This window comes from Mustelus asterias, chromosome 1 (genome assembly GCF_964213995.1).
Source record: "Mustelus asterias chromosome 1, sMusAst1.hap1.1, whole genome shotgun sequence".
Classification (NCBI taxonomy): Eukaryota; Metazoa; Chordata; class Chondrichthyes; order Carcharhiniformes; family Triakidae; genus Mustelus; species Mustelus asterias.
In genome coordinates, this window is record NC_135801.1 from 16,263,353 (window position 1) to 16,277,307 (window position 13,955).

At 54.2% G+C, this 13,955-nt stretch overlaps 1 protein-coding gene across 3 annotated transcripts in view; it reads left to right on the top strand.

Annotated features, from left to right (window-relative positions):
* Positions 1–13,955, top strand: part of gpat3 (glycerol-3-phosphate acyltransferase 3) — a 59,798-nt gene that overhangs the window by 29,354 nt on the left and 16,489 nt on the right. The gene's annotated exons all lie outside the window — the stretch shown is intronic.

A 13,955-nucleotide genomic window follows, 5' to 3' on the forward strand; every position in this document is an offset into this window, starting at 1 on the left:
TGTGGTCGGTGCAGACTCGATGGGCCGAATAGTCTCTATCTGCACTGTTAGGATTCTATGATTCTTGCATTTAGGTTGCCACTTTTCTGGCCCCTTTTTGTACTTTGTATTCTTTCTTTCCAACCCTGTTCCATTTGACTTTTACATATTTTTAAAAAACTTTTTCTTTTCATCTAAGAACAAAGAACAGGCCCTTTGGCCCTCCAAGCCTGCACCGACCAGGCTGCCCGACTGAACTAAAACCCCCTCCTCTTCCAGGGACCAAAGAAAAAAAAAGTGTATAAAATTATGAAAGGCATAGATAGGGTGAACGGTGGGAAGCTTTTCCCCAGGTCGGTGGTGACGTTCACGAGGGGTCATAGGTTCAAGGTGAAGGGGGGGAGGTTTAACACAGATATCAGAAGGACATATTTTACACAGAGGGTGGTGGGGGCCTGGAATGCGCTGCCAGGCAAGGTGGTGGAGGCGGACACACTGGGAACGTTTAAGACTTATCTAGACAGCCATATGAACGGAGTGGGAATGGAGGGATACAAAAGAATGGTCTAGTTTGGACCAGGGAGCGGCACGGGCTTGGAGGGCCGAAGGGCCTGTTCCTGTGCTGTATTGTTCTTTGTTCTTTGGACCATATCCCTCTATTCCCATCCTATTTATGTATTTGTCAAGACACCCTTAAAAGTCATTATCGTATCTGTTTCCACTACCTCCCCCGTCAACGAGTTCCAGGCACCCACTACTCTGCGTAAAAAATCTGCTTCGTACATCTCCTTTAAACCTTGCCCCTCGCACCTTAAACCTGTGCTCCCTAGTAATTGACTCTTCCACCCTGGGAAAAAGCTTCTGGCAAAAACCTAGAGTGAATCTTCCTTCTCTAACCATTTTCTAATTTAAAAATTCATTCTAAAATCTTTCCCTTCTTCCCTGCTCCCCCTACCACCCGGCTCCAGTCTGCCTGGAGATGAAAGCTGGGTTTTCACTATCAGAAACTAACTATCAAAGAACAGAATGTGAGACTTAACCTGGTCACCAATTGGTAAGCTTGTTGGTGGCCCCTGGGGCTTGTCCGGAGTGTTGAGGAGTTAAGCTTTTAGCTCGGCGACCCCCTGGTCTTTCATTACATAATCGTGAGGAACAGTGTTCAGTGCAGCATTCCTGTAAATTACAGGATGAGTCTTTGACATACATCGGAGCTGGCAATAGCAGTGCTGGCATGAACGCTGATATAAAATCGTGATGCCAGCCAGCAACTATTTTAAACTGCAATATGGGTTTCTTAGAGACTGAAAGAATAAAATCATACAGTGCAGAAGGAGGCCATTCGGCCCCTCGATCCACTAGAAGGAGAGACTAGAACTCGAGGGCACAACCTCCGAGTGAACCTTTGAAACTGAGATGAGGAAGAATTTCTTCAGCCAGAGGGTGGTGAATCTGTAGAACTCATTGCCACAGATGGCTGTGGAGGCCAGGTCATTTATTCTCTTTAAGACAGAGAAAGATAGGTTCTTGATCAATAAGGGGATCAAGGGTTATGGAGAGAAGGCAGGAGAATGGGGATGAGGAGCATATCAGACATTAACGAATGGTGGAGCAGGCGTGATGGGCCGAAGGGCCTAACTCTGCTCCTAATTCAGCACTGCCAATCCACCTAACCTGCACATCTTTGCACTGTGGGAGGAAACCGGAGCACCCGGAGGAAACCCACGCAGACACAGGGAGAACGTGCAAACTCCACACAGTCACCCGAGGCCAGGATTGAACCTGGGTCCTTGGCCTGTGAGGTAGCAGTGCCAGCCACTGTGCCGCCCCTAAGATTTAAGATTTTCTTTAAGATTTTGAGTTTTTCTCTCAGTAATGACTAATTTGGTTTTGAGAATTGCGTTGATTGAAACATTTATAATTTTTTTTGTATTTTTAATGTATTTCCTAAACTGATAACTATTCTTCCTGCCGTGGGCCCTGTCTGAACCGGGTTTCATTTCTGCACAATTTCTACTTGCATCGTCAATGGCCAGATTTTGTGAAGAAACCAATCTCTCAGACGCTATGAATATTGAGTGTATTTTGGGGAAAACTGCATTTTTAAGAGTGATGGGAGCTGAAAGTGGAATTGGAACAGAAATTGACAACAGCCAAGGTTTTGATAACCCCAGGCAATTTTAATTCAGCCAAGTTACTAAACAGCCAGGGACGTGTCTGCCCATGCGTGTGTCTGAGTGTGTGAGACACGCGTGTGCATGTGTCTGCCTCCCTGCCTGCCTGTGTTTGTATCTCTGGGCCCAGTTTTCCAGCCATTCACACCAGCGGGATCTACTGATGGGTGATCCTTCACGTGCGAGGTCCCCCGCGGCGCGGCGGCCAATCAATGCAAAACACTGTTAACATTGGTGGGACTGGAAGATTCGGCCAGTGGTGAGTGTGCCTCCGCCACCAGAAAACACGCTGTCCAGGGGAGGGGGGGGGGTGCGTGTGGCATACCCTGTGTTCTTGTGTACCCGTGTGTAAGCGCCTGCCTTGCCTGTGTGTGTGTGCGTGCGCTCGCCTTGCCTGTGTGTGTGTGCGCGTCAGCCTTGCCTGTGTGTGTGTGCGCGTCAGCCTTGCCTGTGTGTGTGTGCGCGTCAGCCTTGCCTGTGTGTGTGTGCGCGTCAGCCTTGCCTGTGTGTGTGTGCGCGTCAGCCTTGCCTGTGTGTGTGTGCGCGTCAGCCTTGCCTGTGTGTGTGTGCGCGTCAGCCTTGCCTGTGTGTGTGCGCGCGTCAGCCTTGCCTGTGTGTGTGTGCGCGTCAGCCTTGCCTGTGTGTGTGTGCGCGTCAGCCTTGCCTGTGTGTGTGTGCGCGTCAGCCTTGCCTGTGTGTGTGTGCGCGTCAGCCTTGCCTGTGTGTGTGTGCGCGTCAGCCTTGCCTGTGTGTGTGTGCGCGTCAGCCTTGCCTGTGTGTGTGTGCGCGTCAGCCTTGCCTGTGTGTGTGTGCGCGTCAGCCTTGCCTGTGTGTGTGTGCGCGTCAGCCTTGCCTGTGTGTGTGTGCGCGTCAGCCTTGCCTGTGTGTGTGTGCGCGTCAGCCTTGCCTGTGTGTGTGTGCGCGTCAGCCTTGCCTGTGTGTGTGTGCGCGTCAGCCTTGCCTGTGTGTGTGTGCGCGTCAGCCTTGCCTGTGTGTGTGTGCGCGTCAGCCTTGCCTGTGTGTGTGTGCGCGTCAGCCTTGCCTGTGTGTGTGTGCGCGTCAGCCTTGCCTGTGTGTGTGTGCGCGTCAGCCTTGCCTGTGTGTGTGTGCGCGTCAGCCTTGCCTGTGTGTGTGCGCGCGTCAGCCTTGCCTGTCTGTGCGTGCGCTCGCCTTGCCTGTGTGTGTGTGCGCGTCAGCCTTGCCTGTGTGTGTGCGCGCGTCAGCCTTGCCTGTGTGTGTGCGCGCGTCAGCCTTGCCTGTGTGTGTGTGCGCGTCAGCCTTGCCTGTGTGTGTGTGCGCGTCAGCCTTGCCTGTGTGTGTGTGCGCGTCAGCCTTGCCTGTGTGTGTGTGCGCGTCAGCCTTGCCTGTGTGTGCGTGCGCGTCAGCCTTGCCTGTGTGTGTGTGCGCGTCAGCCTTGCCTGTGTGTGTGTGCGCGTCAGCCTTGCCTGTGTGTGTGTGCGCGTCAGCCTTGCCTGTGTGTGTGTGCGCGTCAGCCTTGCCTGTGTGTGTGTGCGCGTCAGCCTTGCCTGTGTGTGTGTGCGCGTCAGCCTTGCCTGTGTGTGTGTGCGCGTCAGCCTTGCCTGTGTGTGTGTGCGCGTCAGCCTTGCCTGTGTGTGCGTGCGCGTCAGCCTTGCCTGTGTGTGCGCGCGCTCGCCTTGCCTGTGTGTGCGCGCGCTCGCCTTGCCTGTGTGTGCGCGCGCCCGCCTTGCCTGTGTGTGTGTGCGCGTCAGCCTTGCCTGTGTGTGTGTGCGCGTCAGCCTTGCCTGTGTGTGCGCGCGTCAGCCTTGCCTGTGTGTGGCGCGCCCGCCTTGCCTGTGTGTGCGCGCGCCCGCCTTGCTTGTGTGTGTGTGCGCGCCCGCCTTGCCTGTGTGTGTGCGCGTCAGCCTTGCCTGTGTGTGGCGCGCCCGCCTTGCCTGTGTGTGTGCGCGTCAGCCTTGCCTGTGTGTGGCGCGCCCGCCTTGCCTGTGTGTGTGCGCGTCAGCCTTGCCTGTGTGTGGCGCGCCCGCCTTGCCTGTGTGTGTGTGCGCGCCCGCCTTGCCTGTGTGTGTGCGCGTCAGCCTTGCCTGTGTGTGCGTGCGCTCGCCTTGCCTGTGTGTGTGTGCGCGTCAGCCTTGCCTGTGTGTGCGCGCGTCAGCCTTGCCTGTGTGTGCGCGCGCCCGCCTTGCCTGTGTGTGCGCGCGCTCGCCTTGCCTGTGTGTGCGTGCGCCCGCCTTGCCTGTGTGTGCGCGCGCCCGCCTTGCCTGTGTGTGCGCGTCAGCCTTGCCTGTGTGTGCGCGCGCCCGCCTTGCCTGTGTGTGCGCGCGCCCGCCTTGCCTGTGTGTGCGCGCGCCCGCCTTGCCTGTGTGTGCGCGCGTCAGCCTTGCCTGTGTGTGCGCGCGCCCGCCTTGCCTGTGTGTGCGCGCGCCCGCCTTGCCTGTGTGTGCGCGCGCCCGCCTTGCCTGTGTGTGCGCGCGTCAGCCTTGCCTGTGTGTGCGCGCGTCAGCCTTGCCTGTGTGTGCGCGCGTCAGCCTTGCCTGTGTGTGCGCGCGTCAGCCTTGCCTGTGTGTGCGCGCGTCAGCCTTGCCTGTGTGTGCGCGCGTCAGCCTTGCCTGTGTGTGCGCGCGCCCGCCTTGCCTGTGTGTGCGCGCGCTCGCCTTGCCTGTGTGTGCGCGCGCCCGCCTTGCCTGTGTGTGCGCGCGCCCGCCTTGCCTGTGTGTGCGCGCGCCCGCCTTGCCTGTGTGTGCGCGCGCCCGCCTTGCCTGTGTGTGCGCGCGCCCGCCTTGCCTGTGTGTGCGCGCGCCCGCCTTGCCTGTGTGTGCGCGCGCCCGCCTTGCCTGTGTGTGCGCGCGCTCGCCTTGCCTGTGTGTGCGCGCGCCCGCCTTGCCTGTGTGTGCGCGCGCCCGCCTTGCCTGTGTGTGCGCGCGTCAGCCTTGCCTGTGTGTGTGCGCGCGCCCGCCTTGCCTGTGTGTGCGCGCGCCCGCCTTGCCTGTGTGTGCGCGCGCTCGCCTTGCCTGTGTGTGCGCGCGCTCGCCTTGCCTGTGTGTGCGCGCGCCCGCCTTGCCTGTGTGTGCGCGCGCCCGCCTTGCCTGTGTGTGCGCGCGCCCGCCTTGCCTGTGTGTGCGCGCGCCCGCCTTGCCTGTGTGTGCGCGCGCCCGCCTTGCCTGTGTGTGTGTGTGTGCGCGTCAGCCTTGCCTGTGCGTGCGCGCGCCCGCCTTGCCTGTGTGTGCGCGCGCCCGCCTTGCCTGTGTGTGTGCGCGCACCCGCCTTGCCTGTGTGTGCGCGCGCCCGCCTTGCCTGTGTGTGCGCGCGTCAGCCTTGCCTGTGTGTGCGCGCGCCCGCCTTGCCTGTGTGTGCGCGCGCCCGCCTTGCCTGTGTGTGCGCGCGCCCGCCTTGCCTGTGTGTGCGCGCGCCCGCCTTGCCTGTGTGTGCGCGCGCCCGCCTTGCCTGTGTGTGCGCGCGCTCACCTTGCCTGTGTGTGTGTGCGCGTCAGCCTTGCCTGTGTGTGCGCGCGTCAGCCTTGCCTGTGTGTGTGCGCGCGCTCGCCTTGCCTGTGTGTGTGCGCGCGTCAGCCTTGCCTGTGTGTGTGCGCGCGCTCGCCTTGCCTGTGTGTGTGTGTGTGCGCGTCAGCCTTGCCTGTGTGTGTGCGCGCACCCGCCTTGCCTGTGCTTGCGCGCGCCCGCCTTGCCTGTGTGTGCGCGCGCCCGCCTTGCCTGTGTGTGTGTGCACGTCAGCCTTGCCTGTGTGTGCGCGCGCCCGCCTTGCCTGTGTGTGCGCGCGTCAGCCTTGCCTGTGTGTGCGCGCGCCCGCCTTGCCTGTGTGTGCGCGCGTCAGCCTTGCCTGTGTGTGCGCGCGCCCGCCTTGCCTGTGTGTGCGCGCGCCCGCCTTGCCTGTGTGTGCGCGCGTCAGCCTTGCCTGTGTGTGCGCGCGTCAGCCTTGCCTGTGTGCGCGCGCCCGCCTTGCCTGTGTGTGCGCGCGCCCGCCTTGCCTGTGTGTGCGCGCGCCCGCCTTGCCTGTGTGTGCGCGCGCCCGCCTTGCCTGTGTGTGCGCGCGCCCGCCTTGCCTGTGTGTGCGCGCGCCCGCCTTGCCTGTGTGTGCGCGCGCCCGCCTTGCCTGTGTGTGCGCGCGCCCGCCTTGCCTGTGTGTGCGCGCGCCCGCCTTGCCTGTGTGTGCGCGCGCCCGCCTTGCCTGTGTGTGCGCGCGCCCGCCTTGCCTGTGTGTGCGCGCGCCCGCCTTGCCTGTGTGTGCGCGCGCCCGCCTTGCCTGTGTGTGCGCGCGCCCGCCTTGCCTGTGTGTGCGCGCGCCCGCCTTGCCTGTGTGTGCGCGCGCCCGCCTTGCCTGTGTGTGCGCGCGCCCGCCTTGCCTGTGTGTGCGCGCGCCCGCCTTGCCTGTGCGTGCGCGCGCCCGCCTTGCCTGTGCGTGCGCGCGCCCGCCTTGCCTGTGCGTGCGCGCGCCCGCCTTGCCTGTGTGTGCGCGCGTCAGCCTTGCCTGTGTGTGCGCGCGCCCGCCTTGCCTGTGTGTGCGCGCGCCCGCCTTGCCTGTGTGTGTGTGCGCGTCAGCCTTGCCTGTGTGTGCGCGCGCCCGCCTTGCCTGTGTGTGCACGCGTCAGCCTTGCCTGTGTGTGCGCGCGCCCGCCTTGCCTGTGTGTGCGCGCGCCCGCCTTGCCTGTGTGTGCGCGCGCCCGCCTTGCCTGTGTGTGTGCGCGCTCGCCTTGCCTGTGTGTGTTTGCTTTGTTAGTTGTTTAGACTTCAGGCAGCTTATTTCAACTTAACAGATTGTGAATAGTCTTTCTGTTTTCCAACTCGTTCCACTGAATTCCTAGTGAGCTTTACTTTAATTTAATTACACAAAAAACAACTACCCATTTTATTCCACCCTGATTAAAATGTCTAAAGCTATTCCAAAACAAGTGCTACACAAGCTGCAGTGTGTGGACTTAATCTGGCCTTCATTTTCCATTTGAATTACTTACCAGAGTCAGTGCTCTGGTCTTTGAAGGTCAAATATGAGATTTCAGCCAACCCTCTGTTGGTGCTTCTCTGTGAGCCAGTTTGTCCCCGCACTCAATTCAACTGATTACACATGCCACACAATAAGCTGCGTTGGCCCACGCAATACATGTTTTAAAATGCTATTTCTGTGAAACAAGTGTGCTTTTCGTGTGAGTCTTCTTCCTGTGGCATATATGGAAATACCTGTCTTCATATAGTACCTTATCCCATCAACAAAACACGTTGTTGTTTGACGTAATGAGTATGATTGATCTGCAGGCTGGCTAAGGTTACTGGACAGGGGCTCGTGACTTTTGCTCCAGTCTTGGTGTGAGATATTTTGGTGCAAGCTCTAATTACCAGATGGTGAGGGGCATTTGGCCTATCTCAGCTCGTTCATTCCATATGACCCACCAATCACAACAACCCCTCTTTCCCCATGAGGCTTCCAATGGCTTCTTAGTTAAAACCAAGACGACATGATGGCCCAGTGGTTAGCACTGCTGCCTCACAAGCACCAGGGACCCGGGTTCAATTCTGGTCTATGTGGAGTCTGCACTTTCTCTTTGTGTCTGCGTGGGTTTCCTTCGGGTGCTCCAGTTTCCCCCCACACTCCTAAGATGTGCAGGTTAGGTGGATTGGCCATGCTGAATTCCCCCATAGTGTCCCCAAGATGTGCAGGTTAGGTGGATTGGCTGTGGTAAATTGCCCCTTAGTATCCCAAAATGTGTAGGTTAGGGGATTAGCATGGTACATATGTGGGTTAAGAGGATGGGGGGGGGGGGGGGGCGCCTCGGTAAGACACTCTGTCAGATAGTTGGTGCAGACTCGATGGGCCAAATGGCCTCCTTCTGCACTGTAGAAATTCTATGATTTTCAGTGTTTTGGAGCAGACACAAAACAATCTTTTGTTTTAGAGAAAAGGTCTTCAATTAGAAGGGCGGCACGGTAGCACAGTGGTTAGCACTGCTGCTTCACAGCTCCAGGGACCTGGGTTCGATTCCCGGCTCGGGTCACTGTCTGTGTGGAGTTTGCACATTCTCCTCGTGTCTGCGTGGGTTTCCTCCGGGTGCTCCGGTTTCCTCCCACAGTCCAAAGATGTGCGGGTTAGGTTGATTGGCCATGTTAAAATTGCCCCTTAGCGTCCTGAGATGTGTAGGTTAGAGGGATTAGTGGGTAAATGTGTAGGGATATGGGGGTAGGGCCTGGGTGGGATTGTGGTCGGTGCAGACTCGATGGGCCGAATGGCCTGTTTCTACACTGTAGGGTTTCTATGATTTCTATGAGAAGTCTCTTTCCGTTTTACCTACAAGATTTTGATTATTTGAGAGTTGGAGAGGAGTTTTCCAGATGTTCACCCCACACATTTTGTTTCTTTCCCTGGTTTGTTGCGTCTCCCATGATTACACAGTGGCTGGAGAGTGGGGAACATCTTGTCACAGTCACCGAGACATCTTGGTGCAAGGCAGGCTTGATGAGCCAACTGGTCTTTTTATGCTCGTGATTTCCGAATGTTTGTACTTCACTTTTTCTAAGGTTGTCGGAGATGAGGTCACGTTGAACAAACATTTGCTGACCAACGAGAATAGTTTCTGTTTTCCCATTTAATTTTTATTAATGCTGTAAATGTCCATGCATTTGATTGACAGCAAAATTGTGATGCCTGTAATTTTGGCTTGTTATGCTGCTGTTCCTAGTTCAATGTTGGCTCCATTTGTGTGTCAGTGTGAGTGGGAAGCACTGGGGTTTATTTTCAGAGGGATAACATTGAAAGGTAGAGAGGTTATGATAAATTTGTCTCACGCCTGGCTGTACCACACCTGGAGTACTGTGCACAATTCGGCCTGCCGTATTATAAAAGAGATATAGAAGCACTGAAGAGTATACTTTCTCGAGTATAAAAGTTGACAAGTTATGCTACAACTGTATAAAACTTTAGTTAGGCCGCATTTGGAATATTGCATGCAGTTCTGGCTGCCACACTACCAGAAGGGCGTGGATGCTTTGGAGAAGGTGCAAAGAAGGTTTACCAGGATGTTGCCAGGTCTGGGGGGTTTTAGGTATGAGGACAGGCACAATGGTTAGCACCGCTAGGGTGGCACAGTGGTTAGCACTGCTGCTTCAGAGCGCAAGGGACCCAGGTTCGATTCCCGGCTTGGATTACTGTCTGTGTGGAGTCTGCACCTTCTTCTCCCTGTGCCTGTGTGGGTTTCCTTCGGGTGCTCTGGTTTCCACCCACTACCCAAAGATGTGCGGGTTAGGTTGATTGACCATGCTAAATTGACCCTCGTGTCAGGGGATTAGCAGGGTAAATTGTGGGGTTATGGGAATAGGGTGTGGGTGGGATTGTGGGCAGTACAGACTCGATGGGCTGAATGGCCTCCTTCTGCACTGTAGGATTCCATGATTCAATGCTTTGGAGAGGATTCTTCCAGGCTTACCAGGATGTTGCCTGCTCTGGATGGTTTTGGGTATGAGGAGAGTTTGGATAAACGCGGATTGTTTTCACTGAAAAGATGGAGGCTGAGGGGCGACTTTATAGAAGTCTACAAAACTATGAGAGACATAGATAGGGTGGATGGTCAGAGGCTTTTTCCCAGGGTGGAAGGTTTGACTACAAGAGGGCACAGGATTAAGCTGAGAGGTGGTAAGTTTAGGGGAGATGTGCGGGAAATGTTTTTCACACAGAGGATGGTGGGTGCCTGGGACGTGCTGCCAGTGGAGGTGGTGGAAGCAGGAACGTTAGCAATGTTCAAGGTGTATCTTGATAGACACATGAACGGGAAGCCAACAGAGGGATAGAAACTGCGGGCTTGGTGGGCCGAAGGGCCTGTTACTGTGCTGCATTGTTCTTTGTTCTTCTTTGATGTCAGAAAGATTCACATGAATGATACCTGAACTGTGGAGTTATAGCCAGCAGGAGAGGATAGGCAAGCTGTGTCACGTTGTTTTTGTTCCAACCATTCTTTTTTGAAAGGTTGAGAGATGAGCTAATGGAGATCTTTTAAAATTCTGAAAGGTTTTTGATGGGCGTGTACACAGGTAGATTGTTGCTATTTGTGGGGAAGAGCAAAACCCAAAGGCCACCAATCGTGGAAAATACCACGGGAATCCTTTATGCTGGCGGGATGTCCCCGATCAATTGTCCCTCCCCGCCACCAATGATGTAACAGGTATCCCGAAGTTGAATACATTTAAATGTCATTATCAGGCCTTCACACCTGATAAGAACATAAGAACTAGGAGCAGGATTCGTGAAGGGCAAGTCGTGCCTCACAAATTTGATTGAATTTTTTGAGGAGGTAACTAAGTGTGTTGATGAAGGTAGGGCAGTTGACATCATATACATGGATTTTAGTAAGGCGTTTGATAAGGTCCCCCATGGTCGGCTTATGATGAAAGTAAGGAGGTGTGGGATAGAGGGAAAGTTGGCAGATTGGATAGGTAACTGGCTATCTAATCGAAGACCGAGGGTGGTGGTGGATGGAAAATTTTCGGACTGGAGGCAGGTTGCTAGTGGAGTGCCACAGGGATCAGTGCTTGGTCCTCTGCTCTTTGTGATTTTTATTAATGACTTAGAGGAGGGGGCTGAAGGGTGGATCAGTAAATTTGCTGATGACACCAAGATTGGTGGAGTAGTGGATGAGGTGGAAGGCTGTTGTAGGCTGCAAAGAGACATAGATGGGATGCAAAGCTGGGCTGAAAAATGGCAAATGGAGTTTAACCCTGATAAATGTGAAGTGATTCATTTTGGTAGGACTAATTTAAATGTGGATTACAGGTCCAAGGTAGGGTTCTGAAGACTGTGGAGGAACAGAGAGATCTTGGGATCCATATCCACAGATCTCTAAAGGTTGCCACTCAAGTGGATAGAGCTGTGAAGAAGGCCTATAGTGTGTTAGCTTTTATTAACAGGGAGTTGGAGTTTAAGAGCCGTGGGGTTATGCTGCAACTGTACAGGACCTTGGTGAGACCACATTTGGAATATTGTGTGCAGTTCTGGTCACCTCACTATAAGAAGGATGTGGAAGCGCTGGAGAGAGTGCAGAGGAGATTTACCAGGATGCTGCCTGGTTTGGAGGGTAGGTCTTATGAGGAAAGGTTGAGGGAGCTAGGGCTGTTCTCTCTGGAGTGGAGGAGGCTGAGGGGAGACTTAATAGAGGTTTATAAAATGATGAAGGGGATAGATAGAGTGAACGTTCAAAGACTATTTCCTCGGGTGGATGGAGCTATTACAAGGGGGCATAACTATAGGGTTCATGGTGGGAGATATAGGAAGGATATCAGAGGTAGGTTCTTCACGCAGAGAGTGGTTGGAGTGTGGAATGGACTGCCTGCAGTGATAGTGGAGTCAGACACTTTAGGAACATTTAAGCGGTTATTGGATAGGCACATGGAGCACACCAGGATGATAGGGAGTGGGATAGCTTGATCTTGGTTTCAGATAAAGCTCGGCACAAGATCGTGGGCCGAAGGGCCTGTTCTGTGCTGTACTGTTCTATGTTCTATGTTCTAGGAGTAGGCCATCTGGCCCCTCGAGCCTGCTCCGCCATTCAATGAGATCATGGCTGATATTTTCATGGACTCAGCTCCACTTAGCTGCCCGCTCACCATAACCCTTAATTCTTTTACTGTTCAAAAATGAATCTATCCTTGCCTTAAAAACATTCACTGAGGTAGCCTCAACTGCTCCAGTGGGTAGGTAATTCCACAGACTCACAACCCTTTGTGTGAAGAAGTTCCTCCTCAACGCAGTCCGAAATCTGCTCCCTCTTATTTTGAAGCCATGCCCCCTAGTTCTAGTTTCACCTGCCAGTGGAAACAACTTCCCTGCTTCTATCTTATAAGATTATGAAGGGAATAGATATGTTTCTATAAGATCTCCCCTCATTCCTCTGAATTCCAATGAGTATAGCCCCAGTCTCTCCTCGTAAGCCAACCCTGTCAACTCTGGAATCAACCGAGTGAATCTCCTGTGCACCCCCTCCAGTGCCAGTATATCCTTTTTCAAGTGAGGAGACCAAAACTGTACACAGTACTCCAGGTATGGCCTCACCAGCACCTTATACGGCTGCAACATAACCTCCCTGTTTTTAAACTCCATCCCTCTCGCAATGAAGGACAGAATTCCATTTGCCCTCTTAATTACCTGCTGCACCTGCAAACCAACTTTTTGTGATTCCTGCACAAGGACACCCAGCAGCAACATGCTGCAATTTTTTACTATTTAAATAATAGTCCATTTTGCTGTTATTCCTCCCAAAGTGGATGACCTCACATTTACCAACATTGTACTCCATCTGATAGCCCCCCCCCCTCCCTCATCCCTACGTTAAATTGTCCATTCATGCTGACTTCAATCATGATGTGGAGATGCCTGCGTTGGACTGGGGTAAACACAGTAAGAAGTTTAACAACACCAGGTTAAAGTCCAACAGGTTTATTTGGTAGCAAAAGCCACACAAGTTTTCGGAGCTCAAAGCCCCTTCTTCAGGTGAGTGGGAATTCTGTTCACAAACAGAGCTCTGTTTGTGAACAGAATTCCCACTCACCTGAAGAAGGGGCTTTGAGCTCCGAAAGCTTGTGTGGCTTTTGCTACCAAATAAACCTGTTGGACTTTAACCTGGTGTTGTTAAACTTCTTACTGACTTCAATCATGACAGGTCCCTCACGAGGTGCACCTGGTGGGCAGAACCCATCGGAGGCACAGGTGGGCACAGCCCCCTGGGTGGGTTAGGGGGGTGGAGCTGGTGGGAGGGGCATGCCCAGATACTTCTCACTAGCACACTGCCCGGGCAGTTCTGTGGTGGGGGAGGGAAGTGAGAGTTCCATTAGGGTTGGGGGATGGGGGAGATGTGTAGGGGTTTGGCAGTGTGGTGGGAGTTCCGTGGTTTATGGAGGGAGAGGGGGTGGGGGTGGTAGTATTTCTATTTCTTTTTTTTTCAAATCAGGGTGCTCTTTAAAAAGGATGCCCTGATCGTTTGAAGGCCTAAGTTGCTGGCGGAGTGGGCTCTGTCATGGTGCCTGACTCTTACTGCTTTTTTTCATCAAGTGGCCCACAATATGGTGGAGGAAGCTGCTCGAGGGGCCAGTGACTTCCATCCTGTTTTTCCTGCCCACTGTGCCAAATAATGAGAACGTTCCACCCTTTGAATATTTTTAAGGCAGAGCGAGATCGATTCTTGATTAACAAGCGGTGTGTTGGGGTGAAAGATTATCGGGGGGACAAGCAGGAGTGTGGGGCTGAGGTTACGATCCGGTCAGTCATGATCCTATTGAAGGGTGGAGTGAGCTCGAGGGGCCGAGTGGACTATTCCCACTCCTAATTCACATGTCCCAGCCGGAAATGAGTGTCCACTCTGTCCTTGGGGTGGAAAGTGGCAGGTTGTTTAGTTCCCTTCGTTAGAAGAGGATAGGGCCACAGTACAGAAGGCAGCTTCAGTTAGGCTGCGGAAGTTCTAAGGAAAGCAGTCTCTAAGACCGCTGGTTGCAGTTGGTATTGCGAAGGCTTGGGCCTGAATTCCAAGCGCGAATGCTGCATTCTTGCTTTTGGTAATCATAGAAACCCACATTGCAGAAGGGGGCTATTCGGCCCATCGAGTCTGCACCTAGGCCCTATCCCCGTAACCCCACATATTTACCCCACTAATCCTGCTGATTTACGCATCCTAGGACATTAAGGGGCAATTTAACATGGCCAATGCACCTAACCCGCACATCTTTGGACTGTGGGATGAAATCGGAGGAAACCCACGCAGACACTGGTCTTATAATTTAAGGCCTTGGCATTATTGGCTGCGATTGTGTGATATAAATGAGAGGATAGAGGTGCTGGGGA